Source organism: Anolis carolinensis, chromosome 4 (assembly GCF_035594765.1).
Source record: "Anolis carolinensis isolate JA03-04 chromosome 4, rAnoCar3.1.pri, whole genome shotgun sequence".
Taxonomy (NCBI): Eukaryota; Metazoa; Chordata; class Lepidosauria; order Squamata; family Dactyloidae; genus Anolis; species Anolis carolinensis.
Window position 1 is genome coordinate 97,322,488 of NC_085844.1, and position 21,442 is coordinate 97,343,929.

Consider the following 21,442-nt stretch of genomic DNA (forward strand, 5'->3'; position numbering starts at 1 on the left):
CTCCCCACCTCCCTCACCCCACATGCCTTTTTTATCTGCCTCCCTTGCCCCTCAAAACCTTTTTTTTCTTGCCAACAGAAAACCTTTTTTTCTTGCCCCCTGGGGTTGCTTCTATTACTACTACTTTTATTATTACAAAGGCTGTGTGGCTATCTGTTGGGGATGTTTTGATTGTGCTTTTCCTTCATAGCAGAAGAGGGTTGGACTAGATGGCCCCTGGGGTCTTCCACTGAAATACTGTTAAGTTTATGTTGGTTAAAATTGTTCTTCATTTTAAATATTGTATTCTTCTTTCTTTCCTTCCCTTTTTTGCACTGCAAATGAGATATGTAAAGTGCATAGGAATTTGTTCATTTTTTCCAATTAGTTCACACAAATACTCTCCATCCATCTGTTACTGGCACAACCCATCTGTCAAATTTTAAAAAACCATGTGTCAAAAAGTTTGCCCGTGCTATCTGTCTGTCTGTCTGTCTGTCTGTCTGTCTGTCTATCTATCTATCTATCTATCTATCTATCTATCTATCTATCTATCTACACATACATTATACAGTAGAGTCTCACTTATTCAACATAAACGGGCTGGCAGAACACTGGATAAGTGAAAATGTTGGATAATGAGGAATTAAGGAAAAGCCTATTAATCATCAAATTACATTAAGATTTTACAAATTAAGCACCAAAACATCATGTTTCACAACAAGTCTGCCACTTGTTTGGGAGTGTGGCTGCACTTGTGTTGTTGTTGGGCGTGTTGGCCCGCTGCGTATTGCTGCCTAGAGAAAGAGCTGCGGATCCGAGTGGGAGGCAAACTGTGTTGAATAATACAGAACACTGAATGAGCAAAGGTTGGATAAACAAGACTCTACTGTATATACATTATATATATAATATATTATAAAAAATAATATATAAACATGTCTTGGGGCTCCATGAGAAACTTTTGCTTCAGAAAGAGCTCTGCGGCTGAAAAAGTTTGAGAACCCCTGATGTAGATGTCTAAAGCATTATGTATATACCATGCCAAATTGTGACTGAGATAGTAGAATTTTAAATGTATTGACAATATTTTGTTATCTTCTGGGCAATTGTTTTGTCTAGGTAACACTTCTTTTGCTAGGATGTATAAATGTTTAACTTATACAAAACCTCAATGAGTATCAGTAGATGTACTCTTCAAACAGCCCATAAAAATTACCCTTCCAAAAGCATGGCCATTAATTACATTGTTGCTTCAAGGTCTAGGGTTAAAAAAATAGTTCTGCTCACTTGATATACGTAAATTAGACTATAGAAGGATTTTCTTCTATCTTTCACAAAAAGATGCTTCCCTTCACTCAGTTTGGACCTTGCAAAAAAAAAAAAAAGGGGGGGGGGTGTGCCTTGCTGTTTTTCTTTCCATTTGCTACCAATGATATTGGAGGAGCCAAGATGGGAGAGCTATTTAAAGTAGAATTTTTTTTGTAGAAGGGTTCCTTAAGCATAATTAGGAATGAAATTATTCTTTTTTTCTGACACCATGGTCTTTTCGCTTGCATTCCAAATATAGTTTCCTGTTCTAATGAATGATTACAATACCACAAAATATAAAGGGCAACCTGTGGATAGGATTCTTTGAAAGCATTTAGGCATCCTGGGTTGAGTTTCTTTTGTATTTTGCTTTGTTTAATAAGTTTTATATCTTGTCTATGAAATACTTCACATTGTCCATTAATAGCTGTGAGAACTAATGAAAGCTTTCAAATTCAGAGACAGCCAAAGGCTGGTGATGTACTGTTTGTCTTCAAGAAGCATTGCCTGACATTAGAAACAATTCTAGGCTGTCTTTCTGATACTGCAAAGCAGTACAATATGTTGTGTGATCTGGAGTGTGATCCAGAGTGCACATTGAGCTAACCCTTATCCTGACAGCCTCCCATCTGGAAATCTATGTCCTCAGTGTGAAAGGCCATGTGGATCTGGAATAAGTCTTCACAGTAATTTAAAAATTGATTGCTAAAACTCTACCTCTGGAAGACAATCATTCTTGGCCAAAAATGATGCCCATGATGATGATTATGATGTTATTACATTAACTATTATAAATGCATTAACTTCAAGTTCTTTAATTTACTCTCAATCTTTAAATTTGAAACTAGCATCAATTGTACATATAGAAAGTAATCATTATGCTTGATCAATTAAACACAAACATGTTTCTTGCAGTACCTTAGGATGATTATTATGCCATTGTTTACAGGATTCCAGTCTTGGCTGAACTTAACATTGGACGTGTTACGTGTTTTGGGGGAAAGCACTGTGACAGCCAGCAGAATGGAGTCAATGTAAGTAAGAGGTTTTATTATCCCATTGTTTGCTTCCATTTGTCAACCCCATTTCTGACTATTAATATCAAGGAAAATATATATAACTCAAGAAATATTATATGCCTCATGCACTTCACTACTGTGCAATTAGGGGCTCTAGTACTTCCTGGCATGTCTCTTGCTGAAATGAAAGGCATATCACATGCTGGATTTGCAGCTGCGACAAAGCCCCAAGGCTGTGGCATGCCATAGTTGGTGTATGCGCAGGATGGCAGGGGTAAGGAAGAATGCTCCTGTGACATGCCTTTCATTTAATTGAAGCACACACTGAAAAAGTTAACAGTCTCTTACATTTTGTACTCTGAGATCACGAAAGGAACTTCATAGCTGGACACAGAAAGGAGGAAGGAACTAAGACAGTACATTCTTTAGAATGTTTTAGGACATAAACAGGTTCAATTTTCATTAAGAAAACATATACATCTAATCATCACAGATACTCTCCTTTGCTTTGCCATAAGAATTTATTAGATTCCCCAGAATAGTTGTCCAATGGCATTCCTTTCTCCCTGGGAGGCGTTGTCCATAAATTGATCACTCTGAGGAGCCATAGGAAATATTTTCAAGATATAATAGTCAGAACTTAATTTTTCCTCCCCTGACAAAACTCCTCAGTACACTGAATATGTTTTACTGGGTTATGCTGCAGGGAAACAGTTAAAGAGTGTAAATTGTGTCACTGTGCCTGGCTTGCTGCCTTCAACAGTCCACTGAACAAGTCAATATCTAGCTGTTTCATATAGTTCCTTAAAAATCTAATAATCCCAAACAAAAATAAAACACTGCATCATTTAGCAGCATTTAAATATCTATATACAAATGTGCATTGCCTGACTAGCTTGCATCTTTAGGCAAGTAACTATCAGCACTCCGGTAACAGTGAACCTTTTCCATTGCAGGACTTCAGACAATAAGACTATCATGTTCCTGGAGGTGGCAGGAGGAACTGGACATTCCTGCTTGCAATCAACAGGAGCCTCAACTTAAATATCTAGTTTGTTGGATGCTTGAGTTAGGAGGGGTGTATTTGCTTTCCCATGCAAGGCATGGTGGTGTGAATTTTGTTTATTTATTGAATTATATTCTGGTTATAGTATGCCATTTACAGCTGTACACCCTGTGTGTTCCATAATGGTTGTAGCTAAAAGGCAACTTCTAAATCTCCCTTACTCTACATGGTTGCTTGCAGAACTCCCATCAATTCACACAATGCCCATTTTGGAGGCTGATCATGCGGTGGTAGACAAGATAAAGAGGCAGATAGTTGTGGCTTAGGGTGGTGGAGGAAACAGAAGGAACAGAGGAAACTCTGGAGGGAGGATGGGCCCCATTCTGCTGATGGTGGGTATACCTGTGTATGTGTGGACAAAAATGCCAAAAATAGCGACAATTACAGCGGTTCCAATGAGGAGGCAAAGGTGGCTTTCCTGAATGTCTGAAGTATTCTGCCCAGGGATCAATTCTTGGTCTGTCTAGTGATATTGATGGGGCTGCAGATGTTGAAGAAATATCCTTACCTTGATTTCAGTGGCTATGAGGAGGCTGATCATAATGTCGAGCCACTTGTTTCCTACATGAAGTAGGTTCTTCATGGCCAGATCTGGAATGAAGCTTTTATACAGCTTAACACCCCATCTACATTGACTGATCTCTCAGTTCATTCTGCCAAATGTACCAAGGTGACACAAGATGATGAACACCTGCAATTTCTCTTCCAAGTACTTTTTACAAACTTAACCTGCCAAGCTGATTATGATGTACTGGAAGAAACAGTAAATTTTCCTAATTGTCTTCCTCCAAGACACAACAGCAGACACAACTGGGATGGTGGAGGGTAGAAGAAATTCCATCTTGTGCATCAGTGAGACCAACATTACCAGTTTGGAGAGGAGAGAATCTTGCTGAAGATCAGCATCAGATATCATTGGTGGTGCATATCTATTCTTCTTCTTCTCTTTTTCTCTTTACTCGTATTGAGATTTTTTGAGAACATGACCTTTCTTCCTGAGCATAAGTATAGTGAAATGGATCTAGAAGTGCTGAAACCAATGATGGGTGTTGGAGTCAGTGGATCTTGGAACCAAGGATATTGGATTCAGTGCATCCATTCAGTATTCCCTGACACAGGAAAGGAGATTCCACCTGAACATCAGAAAGAACTTCCTCACTGTGAGAGCTGTTCGGCAGTAGAACTCTCTCCCCCAGGCTGTGGTGGAGGCTCCTTCTTTGGAGGCTTTTAAGCAGAGGCTGGATGGCCATATGTCGGGGGTGCTTTGAATGCGATTTCCTGCTTCTTGACAGGAGGCTGGACTGGATGGCCCATGAGGTCTCTTCCAACTCTACTATTCTATGATTCTAGTGGGTGCAAAGTATTAAAAACTTCCCCATGGGGTGAACCCATAGGCATGCTGTTTCATTCTTTAAGTCCTGTTTACTAAAGGATTAACAGTTTTCTACATTTTCTCAACATGCGACTCCTCCAGTGAAAACAAACAAGAGTGAATGCCCATTTGTTACCATTATTTTGGATCCACACTTCAGACACCTGAGACCATAAATTGGCACACTCACTCACTTCGAAGGAGAAATGGATAAAAAGATTAGAAGAAGGGGTGACAAAACAATAAGCAATGACCAAGGTTGAAGAAACAATTAACAGAGTTAACTAAGAGTTTGGGGTAAATAAAAGCATGGACAACAAAGAGTTTCCTAACCCTGCTGCTCCTTACAGAACTGAGGGGGAAAAGATGCAAAGACATGCATGCATGGTGATAGGTTCTCAATTTATGGTGCTCAGGCACAGAAATGACACATTTGTGTGACTAACAGAGAACATGATTAAGAACCCTTCTCCTCAGCGGGCCTGTTAACATATGCAAAAGGAAAGGTTGATTTTCATTATTGAACATTAAGTTATGTGAGGGCTTTTCTACACTATCCTAAAACCCAAGAGGAACTGGGTTATTTTAACCCAGTTCCTCTCAGGTTCCTGTCCCCAACCCAGACCTCGGACTTCCCCTCAGAGGGTGGCTAGATGCCATCCTAGGTCATGCTGCCTCCCCCCCCCCACCCCCGCCCCAGCTCCTGACACATCATTTTTGCATGTCAGAAGAACTCTCCAGAGGGGTCTGTACTGCCAGCAGATCCCTCAGGTAAGTTTTTTAGGTGGAAAAGGGAGGCTGAAGGGAGAGGTGGGTGCCATCGTGCTCCTTCAGGCTGCAGGAGCCCGAAGAACCAGGATGGCTGCGGGGATTGATCCCTGGGACTGCAGAAGTAGTCCCAGGGGTCAATCCCCACCTGGCCGTCAGCTGGAAAGATCTGGACCTTAGCTTAATGTCTGGATCTTTCAAGGTATTTTATTAATCTTGACCAAACTGGGAAATCCCAGTTTTTTTCTGGCTTAATTAGGTTTTACCCGAGGCAGCATTTGGACGCCTCAGGTAAAACTGAGACAGGTCCCCCATTTTGAGCCTGACAGGAAGAGCCCCGAACTCCCACCTGCAGACTACAGCTACACAGCACAGATGTGAAAATTAAGCCTGAGAGCTAACGATTCCTCATTGGCTAGCAAACATGAGATATGTTGGTTAAATGACTAATATCCCTCACCATGAGGAGTGAGTGCCCTGTTCCAGTTGAAATTTGTCTAGTTCAAACAGAAGATCTCATCATACCCTAGCTTGCTATATTAAAGAGACAATTCCTCCCTGTGTAGTTAATTATAGATAATTAATCAAGACACTGCCTTTGATAATCTTGGTAATATGAACAGACAACCTTTCTTGGAATAAAGAAGAACCTGTACAAGAGTACAAAACAAGCAGCATTTGTGCAAAATTGTAACTATCAAGTGGTAATGAGGCACCAAAATTTCCCAACTGAAGGATTTTGTCCACCCTTAAATACCATGATCCAACTTTCTGAACCATAACTGCCCCTTAAACTGCCTTATTTAAATGCCCATTCTTCTTTGCTAACTTCAGTTTTGTCTTCCAGAACATTTACATGATATAATGCCACATTCTTTTTTTCCAAAAGCTTCTTCAAATCCTGCCTTTTCTTTGAAGCCTCTGGCTTCAAACCACCCCCCCCCCCCTTTAATCTTCATCTGCAAGAGAAATAAGTCCTTTGGAACTTTAATGTATTTCTATATAAACTTATTGTATCTCCTCAATCTCTTCCATCTTTTATTTCCCTCAGCTGTCTTTGAGCAGTTGAAATTTTACCTCTCCTTTTACCCTACTTCGAACAAGTATCCTGTATAAGCCTGCCTGACTCTTACAGTGAAGGGTTTTCTATCCATTCCACCATCACACAGGATTTTCTGATCAAAATGTAGGAGTCTTTTTTGTGAAACTCCTACCTAAGTGAAGCTTCTTTGGCCCCTTCCCTGATCCCCTTTTGCTGGCTGGCAAATATTAAATAGACATTCAGCTAGTATTTAGTTAGAATAGAAGACTATGCAACGGATGTGCCATTTCAATAGGTAATATACATTTTAAGCATATTTAATTATTTTTAAATTCATTGTTTAAAAATAATGTTTTAATTGGACTAATATTTAATACTGTTATAACTTTTGTATTTGTTTAAACAGATATCCTAAGCCACTTTGGGAGAATAGGTAAAGGTAAAGGTTTCCCCTGACATTAAGTCCAAATATCTATGATTATCTAGACATCAGATTCTTCAAGGAATCTCACCACTGGACAGAGACACTAGATCTCATAGGGGTGCACATTGTGGTTGCAAATGGGAAAAGGAAATATTATTGTTTTTTTCTACTGCTTTTATTCCTATTCAACTCATAGTTGGGTTGAGAAGGTTTTAACATAACTTTTCTTTCCCTGCATATTTTTGACCAATTTGTCTGCTAAAGATGTTAGTAGACTTCAAAAACTAGTGTGATGAATGTTGTGCCTCCTGCTTAGTCTAATAAAGGCATCATCATAATGTGTACTTTCTAGTTTGTCATGCAGAAGGCTCAAATAGGTCATTAAATTGTGAACAGGCAAAGATAACTTTTTGTAGAGAGAAAAGGCATAATTTCATGCAAGCACCAAAAAAGATTTAGCATATCTATGAATAAATGAAATCTGCATGCTATTTGGAAGTCTATGGGCACAGAAGAAAAGTTAACTACATACTTCCTTTCTGTACTTTTGTCATTTTCTCAAGGAACTAATATTATAACACTACTGCAAGTTTCTATATCATGGCATTCTCCTGGATTTTTTTGCCAGTCTTACTAAAGCAGCATGTTAAAAGTTAAGCAAAATCAGCTCTCTCCTCCATTTAATCCAGCATTATAAAAAAAAAACATATGTATATCAGCATTCCTATTTATAGCCTATGTTTCCACAGTATAAAATATTCCCAGTTGTTCTCCCCCAAACATCACATATCCACAAACACTAGTATTCCATGGGGAATGTTTGAATTCTGAAACTTTTGAAACCTATAGATCAAAAAGACAAGTAAGAAAATATAATGTCACTTAAATGATCTGAAATCCTTTTGGCATCTTCAGCAAAGAACATAATTGAGAGGAAGGTCATAAGAAACCTGATTTGTTTTTGTTTTAGCTCCTAAATGACAACTGCCAATTTGAATCTCCACAAAATCATAATGATGGTGGTGGTGGTGGTGGTGATAGTAAACTGAAGCACAAACATTTTTGATTCAGAGTATAACACATATGCACATTTGATCTACAGAAGTGTTTAGTGACCCTAATCAGAGTCTGAACAGGAAACAGACAAACCAAGGACAAGACACAAAAGCTTGACAAAGAATCAAGTAATTTAACTTAGACAAAAAGATAAAATATAAAGACCAACACCGCCCCATCACTGCCTAAACGTATTATTTGATGAAGCTTTCAAACTTAGCTTGGAATTCTGATATTTTCTTTCTTGATTAATTTATTTGAACAAAAGTTAGGATCCACATTAAAAAATAGGTGAAAACATTACAAAACTGAAAGAATTCGCTGTTCTTTTAACACTGTGGGTTTTTTAGAAGTCAAAGCTTCTAAAATAAAAACAAACATTAACCGTAAACAGCACATGCAATCTGTTTTAAAATAGTATCATAAATTCTGTATGTATTTTACAGTCATTGTTTATGGATGCATTTTTTCAGTCTGTTTTACAACAACTCACTGGATGAAAACCAGTTACCGATAATTTTCAACTGTTGTATTTTTTCAGTTAATATATCTTTCAAGACATAACACTGCATATTTGCAGATCTAGTCTGTGATCTCAGAATTAATAATAGAGGTAATAAAGGGGAGGCAAATTGTAAGCTTGAATGCTTCTGAATTATTTACCTAATCAACTCAGTATTTTTGCATTAATTTGTCAGAAAGTGTTTGTTTCATGCTATAAGTATCCTAAGAACTGCTAATAATGGTCTAATTTCAATTGTTTGTCCCACAGAATAAATCAATAAAAAAAATGATAAGTAAAATCCCACTATTTGATGGATATCCTCTAATTAGGACCAGTAACTGAATTTTGGGCAATAAAAGTATGTCTTTCAACTACAATTATGGTCTGTAGGTTTAGTGTATGATCTAGATTCTGATCCCAATTTTTCCTTATAAACCAGCATTTCATCATCTAGCATGGCATAAATTCAGTTTGTCTCTGTGATTACAAAATATGGAGGCATAAGCAGTATAGGAGCCCCTGGTGGCGCAGTGGATTAAATCACTGAGCTGCTAAACTTGCTGACCAAAAGGTCGGCAAATCGAATTTGGGGAGTGGGGTGAGCTCCCGCTGTTAGCCCCAGCTTCTGCCAATTGAACAGTTCGAAAGCATGCAAATAGGTACCGATCCGGCAGGAAGGTAATGGCGTTCCATGCAGTCATGCTGGCTACATGACCTTGGAGGTGTCTACAGACAACGCCGGCTCTTCGGCTTAGAAATGGAGATGAGCACCAACCCCCAGACTCAGATATGACTAGACTTAATGTCAGGGGAAAACCTTTACCTTTACTAAACAGTATAACTTAAATAAATTGAAAAACCAAATGCAGAGGTATAGAAAGAGGAACACATGACTCAGCAGTAGTACAGGCAAAATGAACCTTAGGATAATTTCTGATCATTAACTGAACATAAGACAACAATATGATACTGGAGCAAAGACATCTAATGCTATTTTACCAGTGCAATAATAGAAGCACAGTCTCTAAGGTGAGAGGAGTAATGAGACATAGAGGCGATGAAAGGTATGGAGAACAAAACACATGAGGAAAGGCTAAGGAGGCTAGGTATGTTCAGAATTTCTAAAGAGAAACTTATGGGATGTTGTGACTGCACTCTTTCAATACGAGAGAACAGGGTGCAGGTCTGTTCTTTCCTGTTCTAGAGGGGAGAACCAACTAATGATTTTAAATTACAGGAGCGTAGACTGCGACTGAATATCAAAAGGAACTTTTTGATACTATGAGTAGTTTATCAATGGAAACAATGATGTAGAGAGATGGGAGGATATCTTTCTCTAGATGTCTTTAACTTGGGATGGTTTATCTGGAGATCCTGCATATAGCAAGGGGTTGGACTGAATCCCATTCCAACTCTGGAATTTTATTATTCTAATATATATATAAGAACCGAAGTTATACTCAGTGCCTGGGAGAAGCAGTGGCCTGGAAGAGAATAACAAACTGGTATTCATGCCCAAAATGATAAATGTATTATTGTTACTGGTCAAGTGCCCTGGGTCAATTTTGTTCAGTCCATTTCAGATGGACTGAACAAAGTTCCTTTAATGATCAAAATTACAGTTGGGGTCTCGTTAACCCAAAACAGACAAAAGAGACAAGTGATGATTGCACCTTGAAGCATTTTTTTCAGCATCGGGCACGATATTGCGCATAACATTATATAGGGGGCGATAGTGCTATCATTACTAATCATACTGTGCTAACTTCCCTATTAGATTATTGTGGTGTTGTAGGTGAAGCAACTTCAAATGTTGACTTATCAAGTTCTATTTTATTGAGTAGTTTACTCTCATTAACAATTGGATTTAGGCTTATGAATTTTGTTGGTTTTTTCATTTTAAATAGTTTTTAAATAATTTACATTGCATTTGAATGTTTTGTTTGCACAATAAACTACCAAAGAAGTGCATACCTCCATATTTAGTAAAATAGTTATTTATCCAACACTGAGTCTACACTAACTTTGCATCGACTGACATACTTCTCTATCCTGTATCAGATAAAGCCTTGATTTTTCATTTCCATTGTTGCCCTCCAATGAGTAAAAAATCATGCAAATGAGTGCTTCTCATTTCCACAAAACATTTTTGAAGCTTTATAGGTGGGAACGGCAGACTGATGATTCTGTTGGAAGCAACAGATTCACTGACAGCATAAGAACAAAATAGGTCTGAATATGACAAAACAGCATATCTCTAATCTGAAAAAGCTTGGGTTGTTTATGAATAGTTATACAAAAACATACTTTAAATCAAAAAAGGAACAACTGTCCTGTTTAAGGCTTCAGTCTGAATGCCGGTCAAGGCAGCAATTATTAGGCAGTAATCCACAATCTAGGCCAACCAATAGACAACACAGCCAACAGCAAGGAATGCTGAGACCCAGAGTGGTGTACTGGTTTCAGTATTGAATTAGGACACTGGGAGATCAAAATCTGGAACCCTATTTGGCCATGGAAACTCACTGGTGACCTTGGGCAAGTCATGCTTTCTCAGCCTCTGAGGAAGGCAAAGACAAAATCCCTATGAACAAATTCTGTCAAGAAAACTCCAAAAGGGTTACCATAAGTCAAAAATGTCTTGAAGGAATATTGCTATTCTCCTGTTATAAGCAGTTTCAGTTATGTTTTACCAGCCCAAATTACCCCCAACTTGATAATGAAGGGGGAAAAAATCTGCAAGCTTAAGGGGTGCTTCCATTCTAGGGTGTTAAAGACCTTGCCTCAGACAATTCCAAAAAGGAATCTTACTTTCCCTTTTGTCCAGCTGTGGAACCACACCACTAGGAAAACCAGTATTATCAAGCCTAAGCCAAATTCACCAGTAGCAGAAAACTTATCAACAGTAGCACATTTGCATGTCAGTTTCTCCATGACACCTTCGCCAACTCAAAAATGGCCAGTTGGTGAGATCTTATTTGCCACAGCAAAAATCTCCTGAGCTATGTAATTTTAAATCTAAAACTGCACCAATTCATGACATCCATGATCCCTGGCTGAACCTACATCGCTGCCATGACCATTCTAAGGATGATGGGTCAAACTACAGCCCAGAATCACCAGACCTAATCACCTTTGATAAGCATGCTCCAGGGATACTCTTTGCCCTAGATTCCATATTCAGGTTGACAACTATGGCTGATATCCATAGCATGAACAATGGCAAGTCTGACATGACAACTTTGTCCTTATCTGTGGCTACCATGGTAAATCCTAAGAATGGCTGTATCCAGCAAAAGGTAGGAGTATGGACGCCTATCTGGTGGTCTACCTACCTTTGTTTCTAGACATGTGGGATATACAGCTCTCCCAAGCTGCCCCCCCCCCTTAGCTCAAGCAATTAATCTCCACTTGGGGAAAACCTTTTACGTCATATTAAATGTTTATATCCCTACAAGCTTAACTTGCTGCTAAGAACTTGGGAAATTTTTACCACTCACACTGAAGATTTATAAAATAATTTTCCCCTTGTGGAAATAATTTTGGCTGGTGATTTCAATGCCAGGGTGGGCAACTGTGCACATTTTTATTAGATAATGTGATTTGTGACCCTGATGCTATACAATTTCTATTTACTTCTGCAGCTCATCAGTCAAAAGATCATATTAACAACTTTTCAGGCCTTAATTTCGCTAAATTTACATTGCACTTTAGCAAACTTGGGCTTAATGGCTTGTCAAGTTTCCCAATGCAAATGGCATTACTTTCATTTTGGCCAGGGATAGCTGTGTGATAGATTATGTGCTGGTATCTCCCCACCTTTTGAGCTCAATTTCCAAGTTTGCCATTGATGACTTTTCCATAAGTGACCATTTGTTGCAGTCTAGCCACCTGTGTGACTCCTTTTCATCCAAACACCATACCGTTCAACAATAAGTAATAAGTTAATAAAAGAGTATATAATAGAAAATGCAGTTTCAAAAATAAGTAGACAACAATCCAAAAGTCATTCCAAAATCAGCAGACTAGGCAATCACTAAGGTACAATAAAAAACCAGACTGTAAAAGCAATTTCAAAGTTATATACATAAGCTTGATATTTTTGAGAATAACAAATAGAAGTGACCAACTCTGAATATGAACCCAAAATCCCAAAAGGTAAAAACAAGAAACTGTAATCCAAGAGTTTTAACCATTTAAACCAAAACTATATCTAAAGGCTTGAAAACTTGTACATAACTATAGTCCAAAGTCTTGAAAACTTGAACCAAAAATTGTAATCCAATCAAGAGGCATTGATCTTAAACAGGAAAACAAGATACAGAACCAAAGACAAGAACTCCTAACTCAGAGCTCCCAAGACAGGTGACTTGATCCATGAAAATCTGATGTTGATCTCCCAATGAACATTATGTCAAAATGCTTAAGAATTCTAGTTCTCACCCATGACATCATTCCTTCTCATGCCTGGGTTCACTTTGCTTATGTTTCAGCCTCTGGGAACAACAAATTAGTCTCTGCTTTGCACTATCTATTTGTAACTGTAATCATTGAATTATAGGAGATCTTCTGTCTCGTCCACATTCCTTTCAGAGTCAATCCCTGGCAGATTCTCATGAGAATTACTTTCTGTTTTCCTGATAACAGATCTAACCAAAACATTCCCATCATCAGGAGGAACACGTTCATTTTCTTCCACAGAAGTAACAGGATCAAAAGTAAAAAAAACCTCAGGCTCCACGAAAAAGTCCCCCTCCTCATCCGCGGAAACTCCACTGGTCTCAACACCATTTTCTTTTTTCTTGTTGGTTCTATCATACATCAGTATCATCATCATTATCAACAACAACAAGAAATCTTGGAACTTGAAATCCAGCAAAATCTGGAGGAAATAAACAGTACGCCCTTTAACTATGGAACCTGATGTCTACCAAGGCAAATAGTTTTAAAACCAGAACAAACAAATTAATGGAGGGTATGACTATATTGAGAAGCTAAAGCACCAGAAGGCTATTGTTCTCATCTCCTGCCTGTAGCTTCCAAGAGGATCTGGCTGGATACTGGGGGGGGGGGGGGGGGAAGGATGCTTAACTAATTGAGGAGCTGATCATGCAGGCTCTTTTAATGTTAGTCTGCTTACAAATACTCTGATATATTACAAATGCAAGAGTAGTAAGTAGTTGTGTTTTCCTGGATAGAGAACCATTATGAGAATTATTTCTGGTTGCTACTAGAGAAGAAGGTATTATGCAAGGGGGCAGGGGTGTATGAAAGAAATTTTTCTGGAGACATTTTTATTATTATGAAGATAGTGTGATAAAATGCCAAGTACTAAACATCTGTTCTGTGGCGTTTGCAACCACAGAATTTGTGACAGTGGGATTGGGTTTCTTCATTATTCTACATTATAAGCTTTACAATATGATCTTCGTTACAAATGTATGAGGTAATCAGCATTATAAACAGAGAGACTGGCTCAGTGTCAGAAGGGGAGGGCAGTTAACAGTACAGTGTTCCCTCACTACTTCGCGGATTCGCTGTTTCGTGGTTTTTCAATAAACTCTAAAAGACTATTATAAATCATAAAAAATTAAAATTTACAACCTAAGGAAGGGAGGAAGGAGAAGCCAAAGGGAGAGAAAAGGAGCCCAAGTGGCAACAGGAAGAGAAGGAGGCGAGTTATCAACACACAATTGGTTGATAAAGACTTAAAATAGTGTATAACTACTAAAATAAACATCTTGAGAGAAGAGGACCAGAAGATACTCATGGCAATGAGCCATGAAAAAACAAGAAAGGATTCGTGACTGTGGGTAACAGAGACAGCAGTGTAAGCCAATCATATTAGGCAATTTTTACTTATCATCTTATTGTTTTGGTTGATAACTTTAGATACTTCCACATGTTTTGCTTAATGAAAAATACATATGGAAGAACCCTTTGGCTACATTATATCTATAATGTGATTCTTAAAGTGCGACATAACCTTGTATGTAATAAGATTTTATGTTTTACTGTCAAGCATGAACACCTGCAACCACAGATCATTTGCTTCCCAGTTTGAGAGGGAAAGCAAATCCTCTAAAAGGCTTTACATGTCTAGTGTATCTCCGGGCCAGAGGAAAAAAACAACTGCAGTAGGAAACCCTTTGAAAAGACAAATGGGGGAAGGAGGGAGGTGATGGCTCTGGTCACAGGTTGTTAAGACACTGATCTGTTTCCTATGGCAGGAAAGGATTGGAAAAGATTTACTAAGAGTTTCCTTTTCTTCAGAAGAGGAAGAAAAATATTCACATGAAGTAATTCAAAAACGTAAGCTACTCAATGGACCTGCAGGCAGTGTTTCAAGTCAAATTTATGGGCATGATTTGGAAGAATACCCACTCCAGAGAGAGTAAAAGAGACAATGGAATGAGATGGGAAAGATGGAAGCAAACGAAAAGAAAGAATAAGCATGCATCAGAAGGATAAGGATTCCAAACTCTGTGTACAAAATTGCATTCCTCTTTTCGAGTGGTTCCTAAACTTTGGTACCCCAGATATTTTTTTTTGACTTCCCAGAAACCCCAGCCGACTTATGCAATGGCCAGGAATGCTGAAAGACAAAGCCCCAAACAACTGGAGGACCAAAGGTTGGGAACCATTGCTTTCCTGCAGCAGCCTAGACGAGGCATTTGTATCTTAGTACAGCTCTAGATTTCTTATCTTACTGGATTTAGTAGACAGTTGCCTCTTCTGAACCAAAATAAATGGTTGAACTGTGTACTGAAAATCATTCAATACCCTGTATTTAAGTTCCACGGTACAAGGCCTTGCAGCCAAGTTTGGAAGTATACTCCATCTGCAATCTTTGCAAGCACAGTAGTGGGTGAAAGAAAAGTTGTAAAAATGCATTTAAAGGTGGTATTTCCCTTGGCTCTCTGTGGAATTTTCATGCTGTTAAACAGTATTTAAACAAACTGTTAGCACTTTCTTATTTGAATGAAACACCAAACATGGTGCTACTGCTAAGATGCTAAATTTAGACAGAGTTAGATATACCGACCAAATCCTGACAAGGTAGTAGTGAGATCAAATTCTACTATGGCTACCTAATGTCTACTTTACTGTCAGATTATTCTGTGCCAGTTTAGCACCTGACACACACTCCCATCTGTTTCAACACTGACTTTCTAACTCAAACAGTCACTGCTATCAACAAACGTAGGAGGGACTCCAAGTTGCTATGGTGAGAAGCAGGGGAAATTAAGAGCAGAGACTGTTTGGAACACAACACTTTTTAAAGAACATTATCCAGAAGCACCAGCAATCTATTTTAAAATGTATCTATTAACTCCAAATTACTACACTACAAATTCAAGTTGAAAGCAGCTCTCTACTAGATTCTGCTAGATTATGTACTTATTACTCACTGATATTCCAGCATATTATACCTGGATTTTAAATAGTTGAAACACAGCGCTGAACTGTGAAAATTTTGTGGTACAGTTTCATTCTAGTCATCTCAAATTTATTGGAAACCATAGCCATAGGAGAAGACGATAGTACTACTAGTAGTAGTATATCCTGAAGTTGAAATCTGGATCAAATATGCTTGGTTCCACTAGGGAAAACTGCTGTGAGAGACTCAGGGCCCTTTTACACTGGCCCAAATTCAAGTGAAATCAGCATTTAAAATGCCAATTTCGTGTAAATTTGGAGGGCATACAGGGAACCAAAACACCACCTTTCTGGCCCCTTGACCCGTTTAGCCCTAAAAATTACTTTCAAAGTCTCTGGACAGAAGCATGAGACTTCTGCTGAACTCGTGGCATTTCAAAAGGACGCCAGGAGCCTCCTCAGTCCGAATGCATTGAAATAAATTTCACGGCTAAACAGAGAGCCAGGGAAGGGAAAGTGGAACTGTCACCTCTTCTCCTCAGGCTGCCTGAGCCTGCAGAGGAGGGATGGCTGCAGGGATTATCCACTGGGATTGCACGCGGTGGTCCCCCTATACTTGAGAAAATATGGACTTTCTTGGAAGGTCCACATTTTCCCAGATGGTTTTTAACCCAGAATAAAGCTGGATTTCCAGGTTTATTGCAGGTTAAACAGCATTATACCAGGATGAATAATAGGGCAGTGTAGATGGGCTTTGGGGAAAACTAGTTTCTTTTAAAGAAAAGGGCAACTGCCAGGAATATTGAAGTAGTTCTGAAAAGTTGTTTAGGAATCCTCATAAAATTCCGCTTTGGTCAGACCTCACTTGGAATGCTGAGTCCAATTCTGGGCACCACAATTCAAGGGAGATATTGACAAGCTGGAACGTGTCCAAGAGGAGGGCAACTAACATGATCAATGGTCTGGAGACCATGCCCTATGAGGAGCGGCTTACAGAGCTGGGTATGTTTAGCCTGCAGAAGAGAAGGGTGAAAACTATGTTTAAATATCTGAAAGGGTGCCATAAAGAAGAGAGAGCAGGCTTGTTTTCTACTGCCCTGGGGAACTTTGTGCTTTGGTTGCATGACAAGGGGTTGGATTTGTTGTCATTTGCACATGTTAAGTATATTCATGTTTAATTATGAAGTCAGGATGACTAGACAAATCTCATTGGTTGGTGTAATCATGAAACAATCCATGTTTTGATACAACTATGATGTTTTGATACAACTGGGATGGAGTAATATAATAATTGATTGGTTAGTATTTGTATACTGAGACAGCAAATGTCCTGTGGGACAGTGTTATTGATGTTTTGTTGGAGAAAGTGATATGTTGAAGAATTTGTTTTGAGTAGAAAGAAGGAGAGATCATGTTTTGTACAGACTGTTCATGTTTTCTATTCTTGAACTACACGAGATAAAAGGCCTTGGTAAGATATTTCTGCTGTTTGTGTGACTGCTGTTCAAATCAGGCAAACTTCAGAGCTGCTAAGAACCAGAGCTCCTTGTACACAAACTAAACACTAAGGTAAAAACACCTAACAGGACCGGATGGTCCTCGGAATCTCTTTCCAGCTCTATAATTCTGTGAAATCCATGAAGTATTGACATGAAGCAATGGAAGCATTTTTACTTCCGCCAAAGCAGTGTTTGATTTGGCCCCAAACAGTAGGAAGAAGTCTGCTCTCAAAGCTTGAAATCCACTACGGATGGTAATTTAAACTCAATTAGATATATTTTTAAATTTCCCACAAAGAATCATATACAAAAAGAAAACCTGAAGGAGAAACTTACAGCTTCAACTGGATGAATGTTCTAAGGGTACTCAATACTGTTTCTATGTAAATAAAATAAAATAAAAATGTGTGCATAAATCAGTGTCTTTTGCATAAAGTGTCTGTTTTCTGCCTGAAAACACATTTTCTGCACAGGAAAATCACCTGTAGACTTGTTCAGTATTTACAATGTTATAAGCCAGAGATATGGCATTGTTAATACAGTATGTTATGAGTATGTCATTGTAAATATTGCAAACTCAATCTTAGAAGCCAGGGGACAGCATCAACCAAGGGGTTCTGAAGCACTGGGGAACAGAAGATCACTAAACCATGATGTTTGCAGCTCCCTCCTACCAGCAAGGCACAGTGTGTGGCTGCCTGGCTTCTCTATTGGGTTTTGGGGATGAAATTAGGAGAAATAGTTATGATAATACTGCTTCATCATTATAGTTACTCCCCATAGTGCAAAGTATCTCACCTAGCTTAACACTAATGAAATTTCCCAATAACACAAATTCCCAAAGTCCAAAAAGTACCACAGCTGGTCTCCTTTTCTTCAGCTCAAGATCTCCTGTTTTCATTGACAACACTAATATTAATTAGTTTTCTTCACATCTCTACTACTATTCTACTCCTCTTATCTGTGATACTTTTTTCAAAGGAAAAAGGAAAACAACTCCTCAATGTTATGCAATTGTAATATATACACAGAGAACACATCACTGCAATCCACCTCTGCATTTCCCTTGTGTATTCATACATGCTTTATTGAGTGGAATGACATTTCAAAACATTCAGAAGCTAGATCTAATTCTAATTCCTAGTTCCTTAGGGCTCCCTTTCTCCATTAATTATTTGCTAATTATCCTGGTTATTTAATCGAAATAAAGTCTCTCTTGTCTGATATAACAGGGAACACAGAGTTAAAACAAATCAACAAGGGAGTGTGAAAATTTGTAAACAAGGAAGGATTACTGGGGTGAAGAGTCATTCTTGCCCTTGATACCCTCCATTACCCACCTTAAAAGCTAGTTGGTTGTTTCTGACTTTGTGCCTATTGTCTCAATCTAGTCATTATATACTATACAACTTCTATGTCTACTCCCAACTGTTACAAACATATATTTCAGATTAATAGTGTGCCAAGTATTATTTGAAACAAACATACAGTTTTATTCACAACTTAATGTAAACATCACAGAACACCTTTTGAACTGATTTACATAAGTCTACCTCTCCTGCATTACAAACATTTATCCTCATCCAGCTAGGGACATATAATATACTAGCTGTGCCCGGCCACGCGTTGCTGTGGCAAAGTATGGTGGTATGGGAAATAAAGTATTGAGGAATTGGTGGTAATTAAGGTAAAGGGTAAACGTTTTCCTCTGACATTAAGTCCAGTCATGTCTGACTCTGGGGATTGGTGCTCATCTCCATTTCTAAGCTGAAGAGCCGGTGTTGTCCGTAGACTCCTCCAAGGTCATGTGGGATGACTGCATGGAGCGGCGTTACCTTCCCGCCGGAGCAGTACTTATTGATGCACTCACATTTGCATGTTTTTGAATTTCTGGGTTGGCAGAAGCTGGGGCTAACAGTGGGGGCTCTCTCCGCTCCCTCAATTCAAACCTGCGGCCTTTCGGTCCAGAAGTTCAGCAGCTCAGCGCTTTAACACGCTGTGCCATCAGGTGATATTATTTCCTAAAGGTTGTGAATATACAATATTTCTGATTGGTTTTTTTTGTCTGTTGGAGGCAAGTATGAATGCTGCAATTAGAGAAAATGATTAGGATGTAATGGCCTTGCAGCTTTAAAGCCTGGCTGTCTCCTCCCTGAGTGAATTTTTTTGTTGGGAGGTGTTAGCTGGCCCTGATTGTTTCCTGTCTGGAATTCCCTTGTTTTCAGAGTGGTGTTGTTTGCGATATTTTATGTGCTTCTACTGTCTGTGGCCCTGAGAAAACAGAGGATTTGCCAGACTTTGATGATGGGAATACTTTGTTGAGAGGTGTTAGCTGGCCCTGATTGTTTCCTGTGTGGAATTCCCCTGTTTTCAGAGTGGTGTTTTTTATTTAGTGTTCTGATTTTAGAGATTGTATTGTTCTGTTTTATTATACCACATTAATTTTTATATATTCTGATTTTAGTGTTTTTGAATACTTGGAGCCAGATTGTATTCATTTTCACGGCTGACCACAACACAATAATAATAATAATAATAATAATAATAATAATAATGATAGTAATAATAATGACTTTGGTAATACACAGTGGTTCACTCCCTTCTCAGCTTCCTTTCTGGAAGAATCCTTTCTTGGGAGGTGTTAGCTGGCCCTGATTGTTTCCTTTGTGGAATTTTCAATTTTTCAAAGTGTTGTTCTTTATTTACTGTCCTGGTTTTAGAGATTATATTGTTCTGCATTATTCTATCCCAGTAATTATTTCATATTAAAGTAGAATCTTACTTATCCAACATTCGCTTATACAATGTTCTTGATTATCCAACGCAGTCTGCCTTTTCGTAATCAATGTTTTTGTAGTCAGTATTTTAAATTCATTGTGATATTTTAGTGGTAAATTTGTAAATACAGTACAGTAGAGACTCACTTAAACAACATAAACGGGCCGGCAGAATGTTGGATAAGCTAATATGTTGGATAATAAGGAGGCATTAAAGAAAAGCCTATTAAACATCAAATTAGGTTATGATTTTACAAATGAAGCACCAAAACATCATATTAAACAACAAATTTGGCAGAAAAAGTAGTTCAATACGCAGTAATGCTATGTAGTAATTTATGAATTTAGCACCAAAATATCACGATGTATTGAAAACATTGACTCCAAAAATGCATTGGATAATCCAGAACGTTGGATAAGCGAGTGTTGGATAAGTGAGACTCTACTGTATTTAAGAATGCACAACTGTGTTAAGAATTGCAGGCTAAAGCTAAAACGTTGTGTACAGTTACATGAATCTAAAGATCTCTGATCTGTAAATATACTGTACAAAACAGTATACTAATTGTGGTCTGTATCCCTAATCTTGAGGAACTTTTATGGCTTGTTCTTGTATTAAAGGTCAAATAAGCTCAACTCGGTAACTGTAAAATATATGAATTCATATACATTAATTGTGACATTTAATTTGTTTCTGTTTTATTAAAATTAGTCCATGCTGCATGAGTACAATTCACAATTAGAGCACCTCTCCAAGGGGAAAAGGCATGTTTGTGTGTGCGTGCAGAGATTTCTAGACTACTGCTGAAATCATGGCTGTGAGAGATGAAAAGCAGTGATGTATGAAGAATTACAATTCATTGAACATCACAACTGACAACCTGAGAGCATTTGCAAGCTCAAAAATCAATGCGGCATTTTTAATAGAACAGGTAAGATGAACGGGGGTGGGGTAGTATTTTGTTTATTTCAACAAATTTCTAAGCTATTTCTAATTTGAATAAATTCTCAGAATGAAATGCTACATTTCAAGTTGGGAAAATAAATACATTATTGTCCTAAAATATCACTTATGAGCTCTTGGCATTTCACTTTGTGATCATGTAATAACTTATTTTATCTTCCACATAGAAAAATACATATAGAGATGTAGTTTGGTGCAGATGCTTTAGAAGTTGGAAGTTATAAGCAAGTTATTTGTAATTAATTCCTGGTGCCTTTTTGATTGTTAAATAGCTTTTGGC

At 38.2% G+C, this 21,442-nt stretch overlaps 1 protein-coding gene and 1 long non-coding RNA gene across 3 annotated transcripts in view; one reads left to right on the forward strand and one right to left on the reverse strand.

The window, feature by feature from the left end:
- Window positions 1–21,442, reverse strand: part of gabbr2 (gamma-aminobutyric acid type B receptor subunit 2) — a 444,511-nt gene that overhangs the window by 207,362 nt on the left and 215,707 nt on the right. The gene's annotated exons all lie outside the window — the stretch shown is intronic.
- LOC134299034 (uncharacterized) lies at window positions 2,237–3,470 on the forward strand. Its single transcript, XR_010006194.1, has 2 exons — window positions 2,237–2,324; window positions 3,266–3,470. It is a non-coding gene; the product is annotated as an uncharacterized LOC134299034 (long non-coding RNA).